This window comes from Papaver somniferum, chromosome 4, assembly GCF_003573695.1.
Source record: "Papaver somniferum cultivar HN1 chromosome 4, ASM357369v1, whole genome shotgun sequence".
NCBI lineage: Eukaryota > Viridiplantae > Streptophyta > Magnoliopsida > Ranunculales > Papaveraceae > Papaver > Papaver somniferum.
In genome coordinates, this window is record NC_039361.1 from 28,770,609 (window position 1) to 28,784,024 (window position 13,416).

General features: G+C 36.7%; 1 pseudogene; it reads right to left on the reverse strand.

Moving 5' to 3' along the window:
• Window positions 1-5,518: 5,518 nt before the first annotated feature.
• On the reverse strand, window positions 5,519-7,996 carry LOC113273668 (annotated as a pseudogene).
• Window positions 7,997-13,416: the final 5,420 nt, after the last annotated feature.

A 13,416-nucleotide genomic window follows, 5' to 3' on the forward strand; every position in this document is an offset into this window, starting at 1 on the left:
GTTTCCTGATCGAAGAATCGTGACCCCGGAAGAAGTTTGTCGTGATACGATCCATTTTTTGGTGGACATGTGAAGGAAAGAGTTGGGTTTGCATGAGGTGATTGGCAGTGGGGGTTGGCAATGATTTTATGAGCTCAAATCTCCCCGATTGGTTGAGGCATTTGGTCATCCAACCTTTTGCCTTGCGTGCCAGTCGTTGAAGCAGAGGTGCATGTATGTGGCTCAAGGATCTACCATGCTTAAATTGCACTTCTAAATAGGTGGTGGATATTGATGTTGTTGGCATATTGAAATCTTGTGTTAACTTATCTATGTGAGGTTGTTCTAGCCTTGGGTGATGAATCAGTGTGGATCTAGAGTCATTGATTTGCTGACCCGCCGATCTACCGTAAGCCAGCAGCAGAAGTTTTAGGTGATTGGTGCCATCTGGAGTTGCTTTATATGTTATCAACAGATCATCCGCGTACATAAGGTGCAAAATTGGTGGAGCTTTTTGAGAAATGCGGAGCCCCTCTATCTTATTTTGTGCTTCGAGAATTCCCAAATTGGTGGAGAGTATTTCCGCGCAAATGATGAAGATATAAGAAGAGAGAGGGTCTCCTTGCCGAATTCCTCTGGTTGGTGTGATGTAATCATGCGGTGTGCCGTTGATATTGATCGAATAGGTTATTTTAGATATCATAGCATAATATAATCCACGAAGTTGGGAGGGAATCCTAGGCTGGTAAAAGCATGTTCGATGAAACCCCAGTTCAAGGAGTCATAAGCCTTTTGAATGTCTAGTTTTAGAGCTATTTTAGGATCTTTCGTACGGTAGGATGTTCTGATGTGGTGAAAAAGTTCAGCTGCAATAGCTATATTATCATGAATGGATCGTTGAGGCACAAAGACACTTTGGTATGGGGTTATCAGGAATGGAACTAGAGGTCGAATGCGATTGACCATTATCTTTGAGATGATTTTGTAGGTTACATTACATAATCATATCGGTCTAAATTGAGATGGTTTTGAGGGATGTTCGATTTTTGGGATTAGGGTGATGTTAGTGTGATTCATGAGAGGGTGAATGCTAAAAGACTCAAAGAAACTTCGTGCCATAGCAATAAGTTGTGGTTGGGTTGTTTCCTAGAAAACTCTAAAAAACTTACTGGTGAATCCATCCGGTCCAGGAGCGCGGTCCGATCCTATGGAGAAAAGCGCTTGTTTGATCTATTCAGTGGTGACTTCCACTGTTAGATTTTCACATTGTCGATGGGTTAACCTTGGTGTTATTGCCTGGAACAGGTTTTCATCAATAACTGTGTTTGGAGCTGTGTATTAGTATGTAAAGTGTTCAAGCATGATCTTGATAATTTCTTCTTTGTCGGTAATCCAATTGTTTTGATAATCCCGAATTTGCTGTATATTATTGCAACTTCTATGAATTGTGGCCTTGTTATGGAAGAATGTGGTGTTACGGTCGCCTGACTGAAGCCATTGTATTCTGGATCGCTGTTGCCAGTAGGTTGCATGGAAATCTAGCAACTTCAGGTGCTCACTTCGTAGTTGCTTTTCTAGATGAATCCAATTTTCCAATACAGCTCCAGTTTGCGTAGCACATTGATGTTGGGCATCCTTAATTTTCGCGGTTGATTTTTTGATTAAAGTGGGTAGATGCCCAAAATTAATCTTATTCCATTCTTTTAAAGTCTCACTGGTCGAGATGAGTTTGAGTTGTAGGTTCAAAGGTGGATTTGAGTCTTGTAGTTTATCCCAAGCTGAGGTAACCACTTGATGAAGTTGCGGGTAGCCAAAGATGCTCAAATTTATAACTTTTACTCCCTTTCCAGTCCAAGACTTTCGTTTGAAGCAGGATAGGAGCATGATCTGAGGCTATTCGCGGCAGGTGTGTGATTCCTGCATGGGGGTTGGTTGTTCTCCACTACTGATCTGCTATCGCTCTATCAAGTCTTTGTTGAGTGTTGTCTTGACCTTGCTAGTTGTTTGTCCAGGTGAACGGGTCTCCTCTGAAACCTAAATCAATATAGCCCATCTGATCCATTAAATTGAGAAACGTTTGTGTTTGTGCATACGTTACCGGTCTGCCTCCTTTTTTTTTCTGATTGGTCCAGAACTTCGTTGAAATCTCCTAGTAGCAGCCAAGGTGTAGTAGTACTAGGAAAAATTGTTGGAAAATCTTCCCATAGGTTTTTCCTTGGGTCCGGATGTGATGGGTCATACATACCCGTGCATAACCAAGGTTGGGATGGAGCGGCAGGGGTGACAATAACATGAATGTAACTTTGGGACTTCAGGATGACTTGGATGCTGACTTCATTTGTCCACAATAGACATAAGCCTCCCCTTCTGCCGATTTTAGGGAATATGCAGTGATTTGGATATTGCAGAGTTTGCCATTCGCATCATTTGAAAGTCACTGGTCAAAGTTTCAGATAGAAACACTATAGTAGGTTTGTACATAGAAACAATTCCCATAAGATGTTGAAAAGCTGGAGGCTGATTTAAACCTTGACAATTCCATGCGATAATAGACATGTTTTACGAAATGAGAAATCCGGAAATAGGTGGATGAGTGTAAGAAGTAACAGTTAAAAGCAGACAGAGATATATGCAAAAACAATCCTAATTCAAAAGACAGAGTTGGAAGTTTGTACTATTGGTTGGAGTTAATATGATTAAAAATTAAGACACTGTATTGGGAATTAGCGGTAATTAGTGAAACAGACTGAATAGGACAGACACTATATTAGGAATTAGTGAAATTTGTAGGAAAAATACCCTGAAATGCACTGAAGAAGACTTAAACACACCCAAGAGCACTCTGTAACGCCTGAGAGGACTCAATACACACAACTTATAGTACATGCTAACTTTGACACTAACAAACTGTAACAACAGAGAGGTTAAAGCATACAATACTTATACTGGGTTGGAAAACTGCAAAAAACTAGAGATTGAGTGATCTAAGCTAATAAGAGTCAACTGAAAGCACCTGTTAACGAGTAGGTAATTGCTTGTAATAGAAAAAAGAGTTGCCATATCTGTGCCATGGTTGGACTAGTCCGATAGGAATAGAGCTGGCAAACAAGCCAAAACCCGCGGGTTAACCCGTGCCCGGCCCGTGAAAACCCGAACCCGGCTCGGCTTGTTTCAAAACAAGCCGGGTTCGGGTTGGAGAAATGTCGGCTTGTGAGTAAACGGGTTAACCCGTCCCGACCCGTGAACCCGCGGGTTCAACCCGTAAACCCGTGAAGACGGATATAACATGATATTATTACTACTGAGCTATCTTTTTGGAGTCGTTAGGTATAGTATTTTGGTATTCGCGAGAATGATGCTGTCTGTGGTCACATTAACAATTGTTGTCGTATTTTTGGAGTCGAGTCAAACCAATGAGTTAAGCAAATAGTGACATAAAATAGGCAAGATTCACAAAGAATCAAAGATTCTTAAGCTGCTCATGAAAAACTGCCAAGTAGTACTTGAATACCACGTCTGTTTAATAATTTTTTCGTTTTGCAAAGAACGAGACCTAAATTTGTCTGTTTGTTGCTTTCTTAATCAAGAATTGTAATACGTGGCGCAAGCTAATTAAAGGTTAGAATTTTCTAAGATTTCCTCGGTTAGTAAAATGGTTAATTACTTGTTTATGTCTACTGTGTTAGGTTAAGAGATAATGGCGCAACCATAAAGTAGAAATATATGTCATCTGATGTCATTGTTTTAGTTAGAACTAGTTCACCTTTTAGACTTTCTGAATCCCTCTTCGTAAGACAATCAATCAGTCTTAACGGGCGGGCTAACCCGTGAACCCGCGGGTTCAACCCGTTACGGGCACGGGTTCAAGGAATGACAACCCGTGAAGAATTTCAACCCGCGGGTTTCAACCCGTATGAACCCGAACCCGTGGAACCCGTAACGGGCGAGCCCCGGCCCGCCCGTTTGCTAGCTCTAGATAGGAACCAAGAGAGCCCCAGAAATCAATATGGGTAATGGGTAGAACAAACATAAATTATCGGGGCAATATCAATGGGCAGATGGACCAATACGGGTAAGATAACCTCATACAACATTTCTGTTTTTAATTTTTTTTAATAAAACAAACTCGGTAAGGTAAATACGATGCACTTGAACCAATTAATCAAAGCATAATGATAGCAGATGGCAGGAACTATAAAGAAACAAGCTTAAAGAGAAGGTTACCATCAAAACAGGTTTAATTAAAAAGTTGAAACCGATGAAAAGAAACTAAAGTGGACTACACTAATTTTCAAAACATCCAAATACCTGGCTATCAAATAACAGTACCTCTGGATTGCACTAATTTTCAAAACAACCAAATACGTGGCTTCCAAGCTTATAAGAGAAGCTTACAACACAATACAAAATACGTGGCTAGCAAGCTTATAAGAGAAGCTTCTTACTACACACTGCACAGTACACATCGTCAGACTTTTTAAATTTTATTTTATGATACTACACCGACATAAAAAAAACAGGTGTGAAACCTAAAAAATTGGAAGAAGGCGGTAGGATTCTTCAACAACGACGGCCAGGGGAAGGCTATCGGAAAACCCTACAGCGACCAAGCTCAAGAGCTATAACACTACCAGGAAGCCCAAAAACAAAAACAAAACATTGAAAGACTAATCAAAGCATTACAACACAGCTAGAAAGAACAACAAAATTCTCCCTCTGCATCTACATGACATCAATTCATCGGTCTAACTTAAGTTCCAAATCTTATGATACCCAAACTGCAGAACTAAAAGATGATAGGAACAGCTAGAAAAAAGCACATCTCACCGAAAAAAGATTGATTGAGAAATCCATCAGAAAATGATATGATTGCTCGCATAAAAAACCACTAAAAGAAGAAATTTGCCCGCCTAAAAAAGGTAATAAATTCACAGAAAACTTACCCATCACTGTAATCGATTTCTGGCTTATTCACATGTTGGAACTCATCAGATCCGGTCCTCCCGGCAACAGGCGGCGGCAACTCGTAAAGGATTACTCTCGCCTCATGGAGTTCTACCCAAGTTCGATTAGATATCCCGCCCCGGATTTGTTCTGTTTTAGTGGCATCTGAAGTAGAAGAAATGAAAACACGGATTTGAGCTTTATTTATTTATTTTTACTTTATTTTTCTGTTTCTTTGGTAGAATGGAAAGGTTTATTTATTTTTACATTATTTTTTCTGTTTCTTTGGTAGAACGGAAAGATAATCGCAAAATTGGTTAAAAACAACAAAATCAATAATTTCTGGATGAAAAAGTCATTTAAATTTTGATTTAAATGGACAAAAATGTAAAAATAGACAGGATGTAAACAGTTTCATCCTACTCATTTTCAAATATTTTTTTTTATATTTAATTTACATCAGGATGCATCCAGTTTCATCCTTGCTATTTTTTAAGTTTAAGTCAGGATGAATCCAATTTCATCCTTGCTATTTTTTGGTGTCCATTTCACCCATATAATTTTTATTCGTCCATTTAACCATGTTTTAAAAATATTTGGACAAATAACACATTTTCGGAAAGATAATAGTATAATGCACTTGAGAAAAAATTTGTTTGAGAACAAGTTATTTAGGAGATGATTATTTTCTTGCTAAAATAGAAGTGGGGTTTCACTCTCACTTTAAACCGAAAAATCCAAACAAGCCCCGGATTGATTGTAATGAGATCTCAAGTTATCTATGTCTAGGACTCTAGATGACTAGATGACATTTTTATCCTGTTCCGGGAAAAGCATGAAGATGTAGTCCACCCTTGATATGAAGATTGATCATGGTTCTATAGTTTACAACTTTTGTTTCATCAGCCAACTTGAGTGTGAAGAATTGCAGCAAAACGGCAGAAAAGATCTTCATCTGCCTATAAGCAAATTCTTTCCCCAAGCAAATACGAGGCCCTGCCTGCAACACAAACAAAAGCATCGAATTTAGAAGCTTTTCATTGTTGTTTTGGCTTGTGGGGCATCTTAGGTTTGTTGTTCAAACTCTGTGGTTACTCAGGGTAAGGGTTTCACCTGAAATGCTGTGAACTTAAAAGGGCTCTCATTTTGGAAAACCCCATCCTTGTTGAGCCATCTTTCTGGGCGGTATACTTCTGCATCATCTTCCCATAAAAACTTCATCCTTCCCATTGCATATGGTACATAAGCTACCATATCTCCTTTCTTGACATCGAATCCATCTGGCAATGTGTCGTCAGAAAAACAAATCTTTGGATCCTGCAGAGCCAGGAAAATAATTCCTAGAGTTTTAGCAAGTTCTATCAAAAAAAGGAGTTTCTTGGTCTAGATGACTGTACAGTTGGATGCTGTTGATTCACATCAAACACAGGCCAATGAAATTCCGATAGATGAGTGCTGGAATTGAACTTGTAACTACAAAAGCAGGTTTTGCTATGCTTTATAAATGAAATTGCAGCAAAGATTACCATAGGAACTGCAGGGTGGAGCCTTAGAGTCTCAGTTATAGCTGCATGAAGGTACTGCATCTTTTCTAAAGCTTCTTCTGTCACTAATGGTGCAAACTCTTCAAAAGACAGGTTATCTTTTACTCTAGTGGCTTCCCTTACTTCTTGTGCAACGGTTTCTTGTATGTGTGGGTGCTTGCAGAGCATGTAAAGGAACCAAGAAAGAGTGGCAGCTGTTGTATCTCTGCCGGCAATTATGAAATTGAGAATTATGTCCCTTAAATATTTCGGATCTGTTACGTTCGATGCTAGAAACCTTGACAGTATATCATCTTTCTTCATCTGTCACCCCAAAGTGAAACATGTGAATAAAGGTACAAAACTAAAAGTTGACTGAGTTAAAAAACTTAGAAACTCACGGAAGCATCATTTGATGAATTGGACATGTGATCAATCTTGGTATGAATTAGTTTATAGACAAATTCATCAATCACTTTAACATTTTCTTTAGTTTCGCTTCGGATCCGATATTTAGAAACCTCTTGATCGTCCATGAGACATCGACATAACGCCAGGCAGTCATTTCACTTGAATCATCAAACGCATTGGCAAACAATGTTCCTTCATCACTTGATCCGCACATGCTATCTAGCTGAATACCGAACGCGACTTGGAACGTCGAATCCAAAGTCGCTTTTAGAAACAAATCCTATCAAGGAATGAAAAATTAGAAAAGGTCCAACTTTTATCAACATACTTCAAATTTTGAAATGCTCTCACTCACGAAAATATCTATGGTCGGTTTGGAGTTTGCATCCTCGGATACCACTCGAGCAAGTTTTGCTGCGTTCTTTTGGAAGACGACACTGCTGAATTTTCTCAGCACTCCAGTAGAGAACTCGTAGCTAGATGTCTTTCTCTGATGACGCCATTTATCGCCATCTACTGTGAAAATTCCGTCCCCCAAAAGATCTTTCAAATTGTTGTAGTTGTACGATCCCTGCAATTAAACGGAAAACAGTTGATCTTAAATCTTTCCTAGATCCATGTTTTAGCTAGAAATAGACTGAGAACTGAAAAAAATTGATTAGTTGGTCTGTTCATTTTTACCTTGCCGTAATTTTGAAAGTTGGTTTTGAGTATGTATTCAACATTTGCAGGATCAGATGTATAAACCTCGCTACGGAAAGGACTGAGTAATCTATAAGTTTTATATCTGCAACACTGATCTGTCATGTAATCCCAAAGTCTATTGAAGTTGAGTAGTTGACTAAACATAGTACCAGCAACCGGATGATATCTTTTCTTCTTCTTCTTCACCTTAACATCATTTGGCACTCGACGGCGACGACTGAATAATACTCCGAGAATTAACACTAGTATTGCTGGGAATGCAAAGTAGAAGGTATTTCTGAAGTAATCCATGAGTACTTCCAATACAACTGTATCTTGAAGCTCTCTTAATTATCAGTATCTCTCCATGTTCTTGGGGTTTTTCTTACTTTGTTTTAGAAGGCTATTATTGGGGCGTCACATTTCATTAGAGAGGCGTCGCCTAATAGGACAAAAACGTGTCACCTAGAAGTAATATCAAAAACTCCTTATCTCAAATAATTTTGTAATGACCGAATAATCCTTTAATTAATTTTAATTTTATTTAATTTAATTAGATAATAATTAATTTTTACGGTTGGAATCGATCCAAACCTGGACGTAAAATCAATTTCTACGGTTGGAATCAATCAAAATCTGGACGTAAAATCAATTTCTACGGTTGGAATTAAAAGGAACCTGGACGTAAAATTGAAAATTTTACGGCTAGGTTGACGAAAGGAAAATTTAGTAAACTAAACCTAGACGTAAAATTGAAAATTACGGTTGGAATTCAACTAAACCTAGACTAAAATTGAAAATTACGGTTGGAATTCAACTAAACCTGGACGTAAAATCACTTCTATGGTTGCAATTAAAAGAAAACTGGACGTAAAATCGGATTTTACGGTTGGAATTAAAAGAAATTTGTACGTAAAATGAAATTCTACGGTTGGAAACTAATCCAAACCTGAGCGTTAAACTACATGCAAATAAAATTTTATGGTTGGAATTAATCCTAACCTAGACGTAAAATCACTTCTATGATTTTTAAGTTTTATTTTAGTTAAAGGGTAAGCTAGACATTTTGTATATGTGTTAAGATATTCCATAACTATTTTCCTGGACATTAAGAATCCAAATGAAGCTCCTCTATTAAAGTGTGACGCCCCAATAACAGACTTCTTCTTTTATGCCCAGTTTTTGTTTTTCTGCTGGGACCGCTGGGTAGTTGGCTCGATCTCCCTGACAAATTTTGGGAAAGCAGCTGGTATAGTATGGACAATGGACGGATAATGTAGATACTAATTAGGTGCAGTTAGGGGATTGATAGATACAGCTAGCGGATTTGACATCTCAGTTACTTTTTTAGGTTGTCTCATCTGGAAATTTATCCGTCTTATGGCACATATTCCCACTATATTGGGAAGGACCGAGAATGAAAATAAAAGTTCAACTGTATTGGGAATGACCGAAAAACGTGACCATGTGATGTAAGGGTCTATGTCCAATTTTGTGCACACTTTTTTAAAGAGTGTGCACATAACAAACAAATTTTATTGATTGTCTTAAAGGAATGGTTAACTTTAATAAATTATTATTTTTTATAAAATTTGTATCTTGATAAGGTAAGAGGATAAATTATATTAGTGTTGTGCGGGACAGTTTAATAAGCAAACAGCTTGTGGGGCGTTGGATCATTTTACCCACCGTTAGATTAATAGCCATTTTAGTTTTCCACTTAAAATACAGTTGGTTAACTTGTGTAATTAAAAGTAGGTCCCTTATCTTATTAAACAAAATAGAAGCCATCCCCACAAGTGCCATACAAACCGAAAACAATATCACCTTCCTCCTCCCAATTATTAGCAGACAAAAGATGCGACCAATGAACCCTAAAATTTTGTGAAGAGAAAGACAAGAGACCAAATTTCATGTCGCTTAATTTGACCATCATACAATAAGCTCACAATCGTAGACCCTATAATACCCAGACGGAAACTGAAATGGACATTACAAGAAGAAGAAGCCCTAAAATCTGGTGTTAACAAACATGGAGCGAGGAACGGAAAAACATTGTAACAGATCCTGAATTTGGTCCTTGTGTTGTTTCCCATACCAATGTTGACTTCAGGGTAAACTCTATCATTCTCAATTCCATCAAATTTAATGATCTTTGAGGGATTTTTTATTTCCTGAAAATTGGTCATTTCTTCTGAATCTCCCTAATAATCATTTCTGTGATGTTAATGTTTTACACGGGAAAAATGGAGGAATATGACTTGTGAGAGTTCTTATAGACCAAAAGTTAAGTTGGTACCAAGAACAACATGCTCCAAGACTACAAAAAGGTAAATTAAGAAGCCGGAATTTACAACTTATGCTTATGCTGCTCTATGTGTTGTTTATGCTTATGCATTGGAGTTTTTAGAGACATTTTTTCCCTATACAGTTCTATTATTAAGAGTGATGACATGCGGCACCAATCAAGTCAATTAATCAAATGAATGAGTTTGATCTTAATGTTGATCTTACTAGTACAAACATATATGTTGATCTCATTGGTTGTGGTCACTAATTAATATATTTTTATGGGATGCAGGATTCACTTGTTTGAATGTATATAAGGTTCCTTTGAGAGAGGAGCATAAGTTCTTGAAGAATTTTAATGTCGGTATTATTAGTATGCTTCCATCCAAGCCCATTTTTGTTACCGAGGATGGAAGATGCTTGTTATTAGTATTATGAAAAAGAATTAAAGAGAAATTAAGTTACACAGTTCATATTTTGTAGCCGTGAAAGTTATGCCGTTCATGTTTTTTTTAGTTTTTGCAGTCATGGAAGTTACGCAGTTATGTAGATTTTGGTCGGTTTGGTAAGAAAAATGTGTCTAAATCGTAATTGGTTTTGAGAACTTAAGAAAAAAAAATCCAAAACTGTTTTCATGTTGGGTGTTTTCGATCCTTTGTACATGTTAGCAATTATGTTTTACGACTCTTGCTCCTATAAGCCAGTTATCTTTTTTTTTGCTGCAACAGAGACTTGTTTATACGAAACATAAAATCAAGTTTAACACTAATGATGGCGTCCCTTGCTAGCAGCTTGCCTTTATGTCTGTCTAAGATGGTAACAGTTGACGAAGAGTCTGAAAACGGATAATTCATAACTAAGAAAAGGGTACAATACAAAATGTTTATAAACTAAAAGGACCTAATTCTAAAAACTAGAACTTGACCGCTGTATTTCAATCAAAAAAATAAAATGGGTTTAATCCAACGGTGGATAAAATGATCCAACGCCCCATAATTTGTTTGCTTATTAAGCTGTCCCGCACAACATCACTGCTCTTCAAATATTGATTGTTCGGCATGAACTCAACTACCGGACATTTTAAGTTGTAACTATGTGTAGTTACTGGACCTACTAGTCCCGAAGTGCTAATTAAGGTGCGCATCGGATATGAACCTGTATTATTCCCTTAAACTATACCATTGATATATGTTGATCGCCTAATAATCAGTTATTTTTCCTTTTTAAAATCACTTTTTAGTTACTAAATATTTTATTTTTATTTTCTATTTTATATTTTGAATCGCCCATTTTATTAAGTTAGACTGAATTACACGTGGAAATGTTATTTTATTGTTTATTTTTTATTGATTTCTTTATTATGGTAGCTTGTTTTTTATTACATTTTCTTTTATTATTCACAAAACTTCTTTTTCTGCATTTATTTTATTTTTTATAAATAATTATCATTTTTTTTGAATTTTTTTAAATGATATTCTTCTAATTTTATTTATTTATAATTTAGATTTCTTTATAATTACATTTTATAAAAAAAAATTGATAAGCGAAGACCTCAAAGAGGCTAGAGGTCTTCTTCAACAGTCGGCAGAAGCCATATTGGAGGTACACACCAAAACATAGAGCTAGAGTTAGCCTTAGCCCAATAAGGCTAAGGCTAACTGTTTCATTCCCTAACGTATCTTTCAAGTCGTGCATATTGAAAACAAAACTGCGAAGCATGAACACTCTAGATAGACATAGTATTAAGGAATACAATATGAAGTTTATTGCTTAACCATTAAACTTTGTAGATAAGACATCGACATAATCATTTAAATGCTTTTGTGATTATGTATGGGTATGAGGTGAAGATTTCATCCTAGGAAACAATGTTTTACATGTGTTTTAAGGAAGTAAGTTCATAAACTTGTTTATGAATCGAAAAGGAAATCGCCAGGCGTTATTGGGATTGTTATTCATTGCATATCTTGTGAACATTCAATATGTGTGATTTAGTATAACCGCTCACAACTTGTTTGTGTTCTTGGTAAAACTATTCACAAAGGCCTGACTTGTGTATTTGTATGACTTTTATCAGTGAAACCGATCTTAAGTAATCACCTGAGATGGTATGATCGAGTTTTTGTTTTGTTGAACCGAATCTAGGTAAAGGGGAACCGATCCTATGAAGAGGTGCAACACATCACAAAGGGGAATCGATCCTTGTATGAGGTGCAACAAGTTTGTAGCAGAAAGGGGAACTGATCATATGGACATGTGCAACACGTTTTTAGGCAAAGGGAAACCGATCCTATGGACATGTGCAATACATATAAGTTAGATACCATATATATGTGGGGAACCGATCCTAGTACTTAGTCAACCGAATTTTGGAAAGCTAGTGTGACTATGCACAGTACTCACATGGAGGTAGAATAGAAACTTGTTTTGGTAGAATTGTTAACCCATGATTTGTGATTGAGTGTTTCTTAATCAATCGCACAGTTCTTGAAAGTCATATGAACCAATTCTAAACTTGTTTGGAAATGTGGCAAATCGATTTCAAGGTTGTAAGTATGAAAGAGGACTTATAAAGTAAGGATGTCGGCATACTTTGAACACGTATAGTAATGTTTATCTTTTATTGTTCAAAGTGATTCCTTAATAACTACAGGAAGAAAATCCCAGATCGAAATATAAATAAGTTAAAAATCTTTTAATTAAGATTGTTAATTTTATTTTAGAAAAATGAGAATTAGTAATGTGCATTTACTAGTTGAGATTTTCCAAAGAGATTTTCGGTCATTATTTTGGACAGAGCATTTCCAGGAATTATGAAAACCGAATTTGGAATATATTGAATATCTTTGAGAATATTTTCGTTTTTGGAAATTCCTTGGTGTCCAAACTTCTTTGTCTATAAATACTTGAAGTTTGCATTTCTAGCAAACTAATCCTTCGTGACAGCAAACTTCCTCGGTTGTGTTGTTACTGGTGCAGCCGCCTATTCAGAGAGGAGAGTAACCTAATTAGGCGGAATCTCTTACGGCTGCTTAGTTTAAAGTCTTCTTTGGGATTGAGAAGCTCTACGAGTACCGTTGGTGGAAACTAGATAATTGTGGTTTATCATGTGTTTTCGATTGATTTGATTGACTAACGGTTGTTGAACTTTGATTGCACCTAGTTTGTTTATGCTTGAGAATCTTCTCTTTTGATATAAGATTCACTCAAACTAGATCGAAGTTTCAACAGGGATCTTTAGACTGTTGTTAGTGCTAAATACAATCTTGTGATAATCCACTGTCAACAGACTCCGTTCTATGCGTGATTGATCACAAGAGATTCAAGTTTTTGTGTGTAGGTGTTTATTGAAGATCTAAGAAGATATTGAATATTTCTGATTTGGGGTTCATAATCTTTGGTGCGCACAATACTTGTTTCGGTATAAGAGGATCCAACTATAATCGGTTTATCCTTGTGGTAGATTGGATTGATTAGTTGTGTAGATCGGCATCAATACAATTCTTTGTGATTAAAAGTATTGATTGCAAAATCTTAACAATTACTTCGGTAGTTGAGAATAAGATAGATCTAAGAACCTGATGAA